Genomic DNA, 14057 nt, shown 5'->3' on the forward strand with positions numbered 1-14057 from the left:
GAGGCTGTTTGCGGACAGCAGCACACACAGCGGGAAGGTGCGCTCTGATCGGCTCCAAGTCTCGGCAGATAGAAGCGCAAGCGAGGCACCGGCTCGCAGTTTGTCCCGGGCATGGGAAGCAGCATGCTGCGTGCCCAGAACACATCTCGCACTGTCCTGCCTGCCACGGGACTGCTTCTGAGCACGGAGGCACGCCTACAAGCCAGCTGAGATGGGCTTTGCCTAAGAGTCAGGGAAGTGGCGAGCGGAACAAGGGATGTGCTGCACAGCTTCCCTCGCAGGCAGATTCCCTCCTGGGGCGCTTAGTTCTCTTGCCTTAGTGCCCTGCTTTGTTTGGAGGCTGTTTGCGGACAGCAGCACACACAGCGGGAAGGTGCGCTCTGATCGGCTCCAAGTCTCGGCAGATAGAAGCGCAAGCGAGGCACCGGCTCGCAGTTTGTCCCGGGCATGGGAAGCAGCATGCTGCGTGCCCAGAACACATCTCTCACTGTCCTGCCTGCCACAGGGCTGTTTCTGAGCACGGAGGCACGCCTACAAGCAAGTTGAGATGGGCTTTGCCTAAGAGTGAGGGAAGTGTCGAGTGGAACAAGGGAACTGCTGAACAGCTTCCCTCGCAGGCAGATTCCCTCCTGGGGCGCTTAGTTCTCTTGCTTTAGTGCCCTGCTTTGTTTGGAGACTGTTTGCGGACAGCAGCACACACAGCGGGAAGGTGCGCTCTGATCGGCTCCAAGTCCGGCAGATAGAAGCGCAAGCGAGGCACCGGCTCGCAGTTTGTCCCGGGCATGGGAAGCAGCATGCTGCTTGCCCAGAACACATCCCCCTGTATCCTGCCTGCCACGGGACTGCTTCTGAGCACGGAGGCACGCCTACAAGCCAGCTGAGATGGGCTTTGCCTAAGAGTCAGGGAAGTGTCGAGTGGAACAAGGGATGTGCTGCACAGCTTCCCTCGCAGGCAGATTCCCTCCTGGGACGCTTACTTCTCTTGCCTTAGTGCCCTGCTTTGTTTGGAGGCTGTTTGCGGACAGCAGCACACACAGCGGGAAGGTGCGGTCTGATCGGCTCCAAGTCTCGGCAGATAGAAGCGCAAGCGAGGCACCGGCTCGCAGTTTGTCCCGGGCATGGGAAGCAGCATGCTGCGTGCCCAGAACACATCTCGCACTGTCCTGCCTGCCACGGGACTGCTTCTGAGCACGGAGGCACGCCTACAAGCCAGCTGAGATGGGCTTTGCCTAAGAGTCAGGGAAGTGGCGAGCGGAACAAGGGATGTGCTGCACAGCTTCCCTCGCAGGCAGATTCCCTCCTGGGGCGCTTAGTTCTCTTGCCTTAGTGCCCTGCTTTGTTTGGAGGCTGTTTGCGGACAGCAGCACACACAGCGGGAAGGTGCGCTCTGATCGGCTCCAAGTCTCGGCAGATAGAAGCGCAAGCGAGGCACCGGCTCGCAGTTTGTCCCGGGCATGGGAAGCAGCATGCTGCGTGCCCAGAACACATCTCTCACTGTCCTGCCTGCCACAGGGCTGTTTCTGAGCACGGAGGCACGCCTACAAGCAAGTTGAGATGGGCTTTGCCTAAGAGTGAGGGAAGTGTCGAGTGGAACAAGGGAACTGCTGAACAGCTTCCCTCGCAGGCAGATTCCCTCCTGGGGCGCTTAGTTCTCTTGCTTTAGTGCCCTGCTTTGTTTGGAGACTGTTTGCGGACAGCAGCACACACAGCGGGAAGGTGCGCTCTGATCGGCTCCAAGTCCGGCAGATAGAAGCGCAAGCGAGGCACCGGCTCGCAGTTTGTCCCGGGCATGGGAAGCAGCATGCTGCATGCCCAGAACACATCTCTCACTGTCCTGCCTGCCACAGGGCTGTTTCTGAGCACGGAGGCACGCCTACAAGGAAGTTGAGATGGGCTTTGCCTAAGAGTGAGGGAAGTGTCGAGTGGAACAAGGGAACTGCTGAACAGCTTCCCTCGCAGGCAGATTCCCTCCTGGGACGCTTAGTTCTCTTGCCTTAGTGCCCTGCTTTGTTTGGAGACTGTTTGCGGACAGCAGCACACACAGCGGGAAGGTGCGCGCTGGCCATCTCCAAGTCCGGCAGATAGAAGCGCAAGCGAGGCACCGGCTCGCAGTTTGTCCCGGGCATGGGAAGCAGCATGCTGCGTGCCCAGAACACATCTCGCACTGTCCTGCCTGCCACGGGACTGTTTCTGAGCACGGAGGCACGCCTGCAAGCCAGCTGAGATGGGCTTTGCCTAAGAGTCAGGGAAGTGGCGAGCGGAACAAGGGATGTGCTGCACAGCTTCCCTCGCAGGCAGATTCCCTCCTGGGACGCATACTTCTCTTGCCTTAGTGCCCTGCTTTGTTTGGAGGCTGTTTGCGGACAGCAGCACACACAGCGGGAAGGTGCGCTCTGATCGGCTCCAAGTCTCGGCAGATAGAAGCGCAAGCGAGGCACCGGCTCGCAGTTTGTCCCGGGCATGGGAAGCAGCATGCTGCGTGCCCAGAACACATCCCCCTGTATCCTGCCTGCCACGGGACTGCTTCTGAGCACGGAGGCACGTCTACAAGCCAGCTGAGATGGGCTTTGCCTAAGAGTGAGGGAAGTGTCGAGTGGAACAAGGGATGTGCTGCACAGCTTCCCTCGCAGGCAGATTCCCTCCTGGGACGCTTAGTTCTCTTGCCTTAGTGCCCTGCTTTGTTTGGAGGCTGTTTGCGGACAGCAGCACACACAGCGGGAAGGTGCGCTCTGATCGGCTCCAAGTCTCGGCAGATAGAAGCGCAAGCGAGGCACCGGCTCGCAGTTTGTCCCGGGCATGGGAAGCAGCATGCTGCGTGCCCAGAACACATCTCGCACTGTCCTGCCTGCCACGGGACTGCTTCTGAGCACGGAGGCACGCCTACAAGCCAGCTGAGATGGGCTTTGCCTAAGAGTCAGGGAAGTGGCGAGCGGAACAAGGGATGTGCTGCACAGCTTCCCTCGCAGGCAGATTCCCTCCTGGGACGCTTAGTTCTCTTGCCTTAGTGCCCTGCTTTGTTTGGAGGCTGTTTGCGGACAGCAGCACACACAGCGGGAAGGTGCGCTCTGATCGGCTCCAAGTCTCGGCAGATAGAAGCGCAAGCGAGGCACCGGCTCGCAGTTTGTCCCGGGCATGGGAAGCAGCATGCTGCGTGCCCAGAACACATCTCTCACTGTCCTGCCTGCCACAGGGCTGTTTCTGAGCACGGAGGCACGCCTACAAGCAAGTTGAGATGGGCTTTGCCTAAGAGTGAGGGAAGTGTCGAGTGGAACAAGGGAACTGCTGAACAGCTTCCCTCGCAGGCAGATTCCCTCCTGGGGCGCTTAGTTCTCTTGCTTTAGTGCCCTGCTTTGTTTGGAGACTGTTTGCGGACAGCAGCACACACAGCGGGAAGGTGCGCTCTGATCGGCTCCAAGTCCGGCAGATAGAAGCGCAAGCGAGGCACCGGCTCGCAGTTTGTCCCGGGCATGGGAAGCAGCATGCTGCTTGCCCAGAACACATCCCCCTGTATCCTGCCTGCCACGGGACTGCTTCTGAGCACGGAGGCACGCCTACAAGCCAGCTGAGATGGGCTTTGCCTAAGAGTCAGGGAAGTGGCGAGTGGAACAAGGGATGTGCTGCACAGCTTCCCTCGCAGGCAGATTCCCTCCTGGGACGCTTACTTCTCTTGCCTTAGTGCCCTGCTTTGTTTGGAGGCTGTTTGCGGACAGCAGCACACACAGCGGGAAGGTGCGCTCTGATCGGCTCCAAGTCTCGGCAGATAGAAGCGCAAGCGAGGCACCGGCTCGCAGTTTGTCCCGGGCATGGGAAGCAGCATGCTGCGTGCCCAGAACACATCTCGCACTGTCCTGCCTGCCACGGGACTGTTTCTGAGCACGGAGGCACACCTACAAGCCAGCTGAGATGGGCTTTGCCTAAGAGTCAGGGAAGTGGCGAGCGGAACAAGGTATGTGCTGCACAGCTTCCCTCGCAGGCAGATTCCCTCCTGGGGCGCTTAGTTCTCTTGCCTTAGTGCCCTGCTTTGTTTGGAGGCTGTTTGCGGACAGCAGCACACACAGCGGGAAGGTGCACTCTGATCGGCTCCAAGTCTCGGCAGATAGAAGCGCAAGCGAGGCACCGGCTCGCAGTTTGTCCCGGGCATGGGAAGCAGCATGCTGCGTGCCCAGAACACATCTCGCACTGTCCTGCCTGCCACAGGGCTGTTTCTGAGCACGGAGGCACGCCTACAAGGAAGTTGAGATGGGCTTTGCCTAAGAGTGAGGGAAGTTTCGAGTGGAACAAGGGATGTGCTGCACAGCTTCCCTCGCAGGCAGATTCCCTCCTGGGGCGCTTAGTTCTCTTGCTTTAGTGCCCTGCTTTGTTTGGAGACTGTTTGCGGACAGCAGCACACACAGCGGGAAGGTGCGCTCTGATCGGCTCCAAGTCCGGCACATAGAAGCGCAAGCGAGGCACCGGCTCGCAGTTTGTCCCGGGCATGGGAAGCAGCATGCTGCTTGCCCAGAACACATCCCCCTGTATCCTGCCTGCCACGGGACTGCTTCTGAGCACGGAGGCACGCCTACAAGCCAGCTGAGATGGGCTTTGCCTAAGAGTCAGGGAAGTGGCGAGTGGAACAAGGGATGTGCTGCACAGCTTCCCTCGCAGGCAGATTCCCTCCTGGGACGCTTACTTCTCATGCCTTAGTGCCCTGCTTTGTTTGGAGGCTGTTTGCGGACAGCAGCACACACAGCGGGAAGGTGCGCTCTGATCGGCTCCAAGTCTCGGCAGATAGAAGCGCAAGCGAGGCACCGGCTCGCAGTTTGTCCCGGGCATGGGAAGCAGCATGCTGCATGCCCAGAACACATCTCGCACTGTCCTGCCTGCCACGGGACTGTTTCTGAGCACGGAGGCACACCTACAAGCCAGCTGAGATGGGCTTTGCCTAAGAGTCAGGGAAGTGGCGAGCGGAACAAGGCATGTGCTGCACAGCTTCCCTCGCAGGCAGATTCCCTCCTGGGGCGCTTAGTTCTCTTGCCTTAGTGCCCTGCTTTGTTTGGAGGCTGTTTGCGGACAGCAGCACACACAGCGGGAAGGTGCGCTCTGATCGGCTCCAAGTCTCGGCAGATAGAAGCGCAAGCGAGGCACCGGCTCGCAGTTTGTCCCGGGCATGGGAAGCAGCATGCTGCGTGCCCAGAACACATCTCGCACTGTCCTGCCTGCCACAGGGCTGTTTCTGAGCACGGAGGCACGCCTACAAGGAAGTTGAGATGGGCTTTGCCTAAGAGTGAGGGAAGTGTCGAGTGGAACAAGGGATGTGCTGCACAGCTTCCCTCGCAGGCAGATTCCCTCCTGGGGCGCTTAGTTCTCTTGCTTTAGTGCCCTGCTTTGTTTGGAGACTGTTTGCGGACAGCAGCACACACAGCGGGAAGGTGCGCTCTGATCGGCTCCAAGTCCGGCACATAGAAGCACAAGCGAGGCACCGGCTCGCAGTTTGTCCCGGGCATGGGAAGCAGCATGCTGCATGCCCAGAACACACCTCTCACTGTCCTGCCTGCCACAGGGCTGTTTCTGAGCACGGAGGCACGCCTACAAGCAAGTTGAGATGGGCTTTGCCTAAGAGTGAGGGAAGTGTCGAGTGGAACAAGGGAACTGCTGCACAGCTTCCCTCGCAGGCAGATTCCCTCCTGGGGCGCTTAGTTCTCTTGCTTTAGTGCCCTGCTTTGTTTGGAGGCTGTTTGCGGACAGCAGCACACACAGCGGGAAGGTGCGCTCTGATCGGCTCCAAGTCTCGGCAGATAGAAGCGCAAGCGAGGCACCGGCTCGCAGTTTGTCCCGGGCATGGGAAGCAGCATGCTGCATGCCCAGAACACATCCCCCTGTATCCTGCCTGCCACGGGACTGCTTCTGAGCACGGAGGCACGCCTACAAGCCAGCTGAGATGGGCTTTGCCTAAGAGTCAGGGAAGTGGCGAGTGGAACAAGGGATGTGCTGCACAGCTTCCCTCGCAGGCAGATTCCCTCCTGGGACGCTTACTTCTCTTGCCTTAGTGCCCTGCTTTGTTTGGAGGCTGTTTGCGGACAGCAGCACACACAGCGGGAAGGTGCGCTCTGATCGGCTCCAAGTCTCGGCAGATAGAAGCGCAAGCGAGGCACCGGCTCGCAGTTTGTCCCGGGCATGGGAAGCAGCATGCTGCGTGCCCAGAACACATCCCCCTGTATCCTGCCTGCCACGGGACTGCTTCTGAGCACGGAGGCTCGCCTACAAGCCAGCTGAGATGGGCTTTGCCTAAGAGTCAGGGAAGTGTCGAGTGGAACAAGGGATGTGCTGCACAGCTTCCCTCGCAGGCAGATTCCCTCCTGGGACGCTTACTTCTCATGCCTTAGTGCCCTGCTTTGTTTGGAGGCTGTTTGCGGACAGCAGCACACACAGCGGGAAGGTGCGCTCTGATCGGCTCCAAGTCTCGGCAGATAGAAGCGCAAGCGAGGCACCGGCTCGCAGTTTGTCCCGGGCATGGGAAGCAGCATGCTGCATGCCCAGAACACATCTCTCACTGTCCTGCCTGCCACAGGGCTGTTTCTGAGCACGGAGGCACGCCTACAAGCAAGTTGAGATGGGCTTTGCCTAAGAGTGAGGGAAGTGTCGAGTGGAACAAGGGAACTGCTGCACAGCTTCCCTCGCAGGCAGATTCCCTCCTGGGACGCTTAGTTCTCTTGCCTTAGTGCCCTGCTTTGTTTGGAGACTGTTTGCGGACAGCAGCACACACAGCGGGAAGGTGCGCGCTGGCCATCTCCAAGTCCGGCAGATAGAAGCGCAAGCGAGGCACCGGCTCGCAGTTTGTCCCGGGCATGGGAAGCAGCATGCTGCATGCCCAGAACACATCTCTCCCTGTCCTGCCTGCCACAGGGCTGTTTCTGAGCACGGAGGCACGCCTACAAGCAAGTTGAGATGGATTTGCCTAAGAGTGAGGGAAGTGTCGAGTGGAACAAGGGAACTGCTGCACAGCTTCCCTCGCAGGCAGATTCCCTCCTGGGGCGCTTAGTTCTCTTGCTTTAGTGCCCTGCTTTGTTTGGAGACTGTTTGCGGACAGCAGCACACACAGCGGGAAGGTGCGCTCTGATCGGCTCCAAGTCCGGCAGATAGAAGCGCAAGCGAGGCACCGGCTCACAGTTTGTCCCGGGCATGGGAAGCAGCATGCTGCTTGCCCAGAACACATCTCGCACTGTCCTGCCTGCCACGGGACTGCTTCTGAGCACGGAGGCACGCCTACAAGCAAGTTGAGATGGGCTTTGCCTAAGAGTCAGGGAAGTGTCGAGTGGAACAAGGCAACTGCTTCACAGCTTCCCTCGCAGGCAGATTCCCTCCTGGGACGCTTAGTTCTCTTGCTTTAGTGTCCTGCTTTGTTTGGAGACTGTTTGCGGACAGCAGCACACACAGCGGGAAGGTGCGCGCTGGCCAGCTCCAAGTCCGGCAGATAGAAGCACAAGCGAGGCACCGGCTCGCAGTTTGTCCCGGGCATGGGAAGCAGCATGCTGCATGCCCAGAACACATCTCGCACTGTCCTGCCTGCCACAGGGCTGTTTCTGAGCACGGAGGCACGCCTACAAGCCAGCTGAGATGGGCTTTGCCTAAGAGTCAGGGAAGTGGCGAGTGGAACAAGGGATGTGCTGCACAGCTTCCCTCGCAGGCAGATTCCCTCCTGGGACGCTTACTTCTCTTGCCTTAGTGCCCTGCTTTGTTTGGAGGCTGTTTGCGGACAGCAGCACACACAGCGGGAAGGTGCGCTCTGATCGGCTCCAAGTCTCGGCAGATAGAAGCGCAAGCGAGGCACCGGCTCGCAGTTTGTCCCGGGCATGGGAAGCAGCATGCTGCATGCCCAGAACACATCTCTCACTGTCCTGCCTGCCACAGGGCTGTTTCTGAGCACGGAGGCACGCCTACAAGGAAGTTGAGATGGGCTTTGCCTAAGAGTCAGGGAAGTGTCGAGTGGAACAAGGGAACTGCTGAACAGCTTCCCTCGCAGGCAGATTCCCTCCTGGGACGCTTAGTTCTCTTGCCTTAGTGCCCTGCTTTGTTTGGAGACTGTTTGCGGACAGCAGCACACACAGCGGGAAGGTGCGCGCTGGCCATCTCCAAGTCCGGCAGATAGAAGCGCAAGCGAGGCACCGGCTCGCAGTTTGTCCCGGGCATGGGAAGCAGCATGCTGCGTGCCCAGAACACATCTCGCACTGTCCTGCCTGCCACAGGGCTGTTTCTGAGCACGGAGGCACGCCTACAAGCAAGTTGAGATGGGCTTTGCCTAAGAGTGAGGGAAGTGTCGAGTGGAACAAGGGAACTGCTGAACAGCTTCCCTCGCAGGCAGATTCCCTCCTGGGGCGCTTAGTTCTCTTGCTTTAGTGCCCTGCTTTGTTTGGAGACTGTTTGCGGACAGCAGCACACACAGCGGGAAGGTGCGCTCTGATCGGCTCCAAGTCTCGGCAGATAGAAGCGCAAGCGAGGCACCGGCTCGCAGTTTGTCCCGGGCATGGGAAGCAGCATGCTGCTTGCCCAGAACACATCCCCCTGTATCCTGCCTGCCACGGGACTGCTTCTGAGCACGGAGGCACGCCTACAAGCCAGCTGAGATGGGCTTTGCCTAAGAGTCAGTGAAGTGGCGAGTGGAACAAGGGATGTGCTGCACAGCTTCCCTCGCAGGCAGATTCCCTCCTGGGACGCTTAGTTCTCTTGCCTTAGTGCCCTGCTTTGTTTGGAGGCTGTTTGCGGACAGCAGCACACACAGCGGGAAGGTGCGCTCTGATCGGCTCCAAGTCTCGGCAGATAGAAGCGCAAGCGAGGCACCGGCTCGCAGTTTGTCCCGGGCATGGGAAGCAGCATGCTGCGTGCCAAGAACACATCTCGCACTGTCCTGCCTGCCACGGGACTGTTTCTGAGCACGGAGGCACGCCTGCAAGCCAGCTGAGATGGGCTTTGCCTAAGAGTCAGGGAAGTGGCGAGCGGAACAAGGGATGTGCTGCACAGCTTCCCTCGCAGGCAGATTCCCTCCTGGGACGCATACTTCTCTTGCCTTAGTGCCCTGCTTTGTTTGGAGGCTGTTTGCGGACAGCAGCACACACAGCGGGAAGGTGCGCTCTGATCGGCTCCAAGTCTCGGCAGATAGAAGCGCAAGCGAGGCACCGGCTCGCAGTTTGTCCCGGGCATGGGAAGCAGCATGCTGCGTGCCCAGAACACATCCCCCTGTATCCTGCCTGCCACGGGACTGCTTCTGAGCACGGAGGCACGTCTACAAGCCAGCTGAGATGGGCTTTGCCTAAGAGTGAGGGAAGTGTCGAGTGGAACAAGGGATGTGCTGCACAGCTTCCCTCGCAGGCAGATTCCCTCCTGGGACGCTTAGTTCTCTTGCCTTAGTGCCCTGCTTTGTTTGGAGGCTGTTTGCGGACAGCAGCACACACAGCGGGAAGGTGCGCTCTGATCGGCTCCAAGTCTCGGCAGATAGAAGCGCAAGCGAGGCACCGGCTCGCAGTTTGTCCCGGGCATGGGAAGCAGCATGCTGCGTGCCCAGAACACATCTCGCACTGTCCTGCCTGCCACGGGACTGCTTCTGAGCACGGAGGCACGCCTACAAGCCAGCTGAGATGGGCTTTGCCTAAGAGTCAGGGAAGTGGCGAGCGGAACAAGGGATGTGCTGCACAGCTTCCCTCGCAGGCAGATTCCCTCCTGGGGCGCTTAGTTCTCTTGCCTTAGTGCCCTGCTTTGTTTGGAGGCTGTTTGCGGACAGCAGCACACACAGCGGGAAGGTGCGCTCTGATCGGCTCCAAGTCTCGGCAGATAGAAGCGCAAGCGAGGCACCGGCTCGCAGTTTGTCCCGGGCATGGGAAGCAGCATGCTGCGTGCCCAGAACACATCTCTCACTGTCCTGCCTGCCACAGGGCTGTTTCTGAGCACGGAGGCACGCCTACAAGCAAGTTGAGATGGGCTTTGCCTAAGAGTGAGGGAAGTGTCGAGTGGAACAAGGGAACTGCTGAACAGCTTCCCTCACAGGCAGATTCCCTCCTGGGGCGCTTAGTTCTCTTGCTTTAGTGCCCTGCTTTGTTTGGAGACTGTTTGCGGACAGCAGCACAGACAGCGGGAAGGTGCGCTCTGATCGGCTCCAAGTCCGGCAGATAGAAGCGCAAGCGAGGCACCGGCTCGCAGTTTGTCCCGGGCATGGGAAGCAGCATGCTGCTTGCCCAGAACACATCCCCCTGTATCCTGCCTGCCACGGGACTGCTTCTGAGCACGGAGGCACGCCTACAAGCCAGCTGAGATGGGCTTTGCCTAAGAGTCAGGGAAGTGGCGAGTGGAACAAGGGATGTGCTGCACAGCTTCCCTCGCAGGCAGATTCCCTCCTGGGACGCTTAGTTCTCTTGCCTTAGTGCCCTGCTTTGTTTGGAGGCTGTTTGCGGACAGCAGCACACACAGCGGGAAGGTGCGCTCTGATCGGCTCCAAGTCTCGGCAGATAGAAGCGCAAGCGAGGCACCGGCTCGCAGTTTGTCCCGGGCATGGGAAGCAGCATGCTGCGTGCCCAGAACACATCTCGCACTGTCCTGCCTGCCACGGGACTGTTTCTGAGCACGGAGGCACACCTACAAGCCAGCTGAGATGGGCTTTGCCTAAGAGTCAGGGAACTGGCGAGCGGAACAAGGCATGTGCTGCACAGCTTCCCTCGCAGGCAGATTCCCTCCTGGGGCGCTTAGTTCTCTTGCCTTAGTGCCCTGCTTTGTTTGGAGGCTGTTTGCGGACAGCAGCACACACAGCGGGAAGGTGCGCTCTGATCGGCTCCAAGTCTCGGCAGATAGAAGCGCAAGCGAGGCACCGGCTCGCAGTTTGTCCCGGGCATGGGAAGCAGCATGCTGCGTGCCCAGAACACATCTCTCACTGTCCTGCCTGCCACAGGGCTGTTTCTGAGCACGGAGGCACGCCTACAAGCAAGTTGAGATGGGCTTTGCCTAAGAGTGAGGGAAGTGTCGAGTGGAACAAGGGAACTGCTGAACAGCTTCCCTCGCAGGCAGATTCCCTCCTGGGGCGCTTAGTTCTCTTGCTTTAGTGCCCTGCTTTCTTTGGAGACTGTTTGCGGACAGCAGCACAGACAGCGGGAAGGTGCGCTCTGATCGGCTCCAAGTCCGGCAGATAGAAGCGCAAGCGAGGCACCGGCTCGCAGTTTGTCCCGGGCATGGGAAGCAGCATGCTGCTTGCCCAGAACACATCCCCCTGTATCCTGCCTGCCACGGGACTGCTTCTGAGCACGGAGGCACGCCTACAAGCCAGCTGAGATGGGCTTTGCCTAAGAGTCAGGGAAGTGGCGAGTGGAACAAGGGATGTGCTGCACAGCTTCCCTCGCAGGCAGATTCCCTCCTGGGACGCTTAGTTCTCTTGCCTTAGTGCCCTGCTTTGTTTGGAGGCTGTTTGCGGACAGCAGCACACACAGCGGGAAGGTGCGCTCTGATCGGCTCCAAGTCTCGGCAGATAGAAGCGCAAGCGAGGCACCGGCTCGCAGTTTGTCCCGGGCATGGGAAGCAGCATGCTGCGTGCCCAGAACACATCTCGCACTGTCCTGCCTGCCACGGGACTGTTTCTGAGCACGGAGGCACACCTACAAGCCAGCTGAGATGGGCTTTGCCTAAGAGTCAGGGAAGTGGCGAGCGGAACAAGGCATGTGCTGCACAGCTTCCCTCGCAGGCAGATTCCCTCCTGGGGCGCTTAGTTCTCTTGCCTTAGTGCCCTGCTTTGTTTGGAGGCTGTTTGCGGACAGCAGCACACACAGCGGGAAGGTGCGCTCTGATCGGCTCCAAGTCTCGGCAGATAGAAGCGCAAGCGAGGCACCGGCTCGCAGTTTGTCCCGGGCATGGGAAGCAGCATGCTGCGTGCCCAGAACACATCTCGCACTGTCCTGCCTGCCACAGGGCTGTTTCTGAGCACGGAGGCACGCCTACAAGGAAGTTGAGATGGGCTTTGCCTAAGAGTGAGGGAAGTGTCGAGTGGAACAAGGGATGTGCTGCACAGCTTCCCTCGCAGGCAGATTCCCTCCTGGGGCGCTTAGTTCTCTTGCTTTAGTGCCCTGCTTTGTTTGGAGACTGTTTGCGGACAGCAGCACACACAGCGGGAAGGTGCGCTCTGATCGGCTCCAAGTCCGGCACATAGAAGCGCAAGCGAGGCACCGGCTCGCAGTTTGTCCCGGGCATGGGAAGCAGCATGCTGCTTGCCCAGAACACATCCCCCTGTATCCTGCCTGCCACGGGACTGCTTCTGAGCACGGAGGCACGCCTACAAGCCAGCTGAGATGGGCTTTGCCTAAGAGTCAGGGAAGTGTCGAGTGGAACAAGGGATGTGCTGCACAGCTTCCCTCGCAGGCAGATTCCCTCCTGGGACGCTTACTTCTCATGCCTTAGTGCCCTGCTTTGTTTGGAGGCTGTTTGCGGACAGCAGCACACACAGCGGGAAGGTGCGCTCTGATCGGCTCCAAGTCTCGGCAGATAGAAGCGCAAGCGAGGCACCGGCTCGCAGTTTGTCCCGGGCATGGGAAGCAGCATGCTGCATGCCCAGAACACATCTCGCACTGTCCTGCCTGCCACGGGACTGTTTCTGAGCACGGAGGCACACCTACAAGCCAGCTGAGATGGGCTTTGCCTAAGAGTCAGGGAAGTGGCGAGCGGAACAAGGCATGTGCTGCACAGCTTCCCTCGCAGGCAGATTCCCTCCTGGGGCGCTTAGTTCTCTTGCCTTAGTGCCCTGCTTTGTTTGGAGGCTGTTTGCGGACAGCAGCACACACAGCGGGAAGGTGCGCTCTGATCGGCTCCAAGTCTCGGCAGATAGAAGCGCAAGCGAGGCACCGGCTCGCAGTTTGTCCCGGGCATGGGAAGCAGCATGCTGCGTGCCCAGAACACATCTCGCACTGTCCTGCCTGCCACAGGGCTGTTTCTGAGCACGGAGGCACGCCTACAAGGAAGTTGAGATGGGCTTTGCCTAAGAGTGAGGGAAGTGTCGAGTGGAACAAGGGATGTGCTGCACAGCTTCCCTCGCAGGCAGATTCCCTCCTGGGGCGCTTAGTTCTCTTGCTTTAGTGCCCTGCTTTGTTTGGAGACTGTTTGCGGACAGCAGCACACACAGCGGGAAGGTGCGCTCTGATCGGCTCCAAGTCCGGCACATAGAAGCACAAGCGAGGCACCGGCTCGCAGTTTGTCCCGGGCATGGGAAGCAGCATGCTGCTTGCCCAGAACACATCCCCCTGTATCCTGCCTGCCACGGGACTGCTTCTGAGCACGGAGGCACGCCTACAAGCCAGCTGAGATGGGCTTTGCCTAAGAGTCAGGGAAGTGGCGAGTGGAACAAGGGATGTGCTGCACAGCTTCCCTCGCAGGCAGATTCCCTCCTGGGACGCTTACTTCTCATGCCTTAGTGCCCTGCTTTGTTTGGAGGCTGTTTGCGGACAGCAGCACACACAGCGGGAAGGTGCGCTCTGATCGGCTCCAAGTCTCGGCATATAGAAGCGCAAGCGAGGCACCGGCTCGCAGTTTGTCCCGGGCATGGGAAGCAGCATGCTGCATGCCCAGAACACACCTCTCACTGTCCTGCCTGCCACAGGGCTGTTTCTGAGCACGGAGGCACGCCTACAAGCAAGTTGAGATGGGCTTTGCCTAAGAGTGAGGGAAGTGTCGAGTGGAACAAGGGAACTGCTGCACAGCTTCCCTCGCAGGCAGATTCCCTCCTGGGGCGCTTAGTTCTCTTGCTTTAGTGCCCTGCTTTGTTTGGAGGCTGTTTGCGGACAGCAGCACACACAGCGGGAAGGTGCGCTCTGATCGGCTCCAAGTCTCGGCAGATAGAAGCGCAAGCGAGGCACCGGCTCGCAGTTTGTCCCGGGCATGGGAAGCAGCATGCTGCGTGCCCAGAACACATCCCCCTGTATCCTGCCTGCCACGGGACTGCTTCTGAGCACGGAGGCACGCCTACAAGCCAGCTGAGATGGGCTTTGCCTAAGAGTCAGGGAAGTGGCGAGTGGAACAAGGGATGTGCTGCACAGCTTCCCTCGCAGGCAGATTCCCTCCTG

This window comes from Rhea pennata, unplaced genomic scaffold, assembly GCF_028389875.1.
Source record: "Rhea pennata isolate bPtePen1 unplaced genomic scaffold, bPtePen1.pri scaffold_26, whole genome shotgun sequence".
Classification (NCBI taxonomy): Eukaryota; Metazoa; Chordata; class Aves; order Rheiformes; family Rheidae; genus Rhea; species Rhea pennata.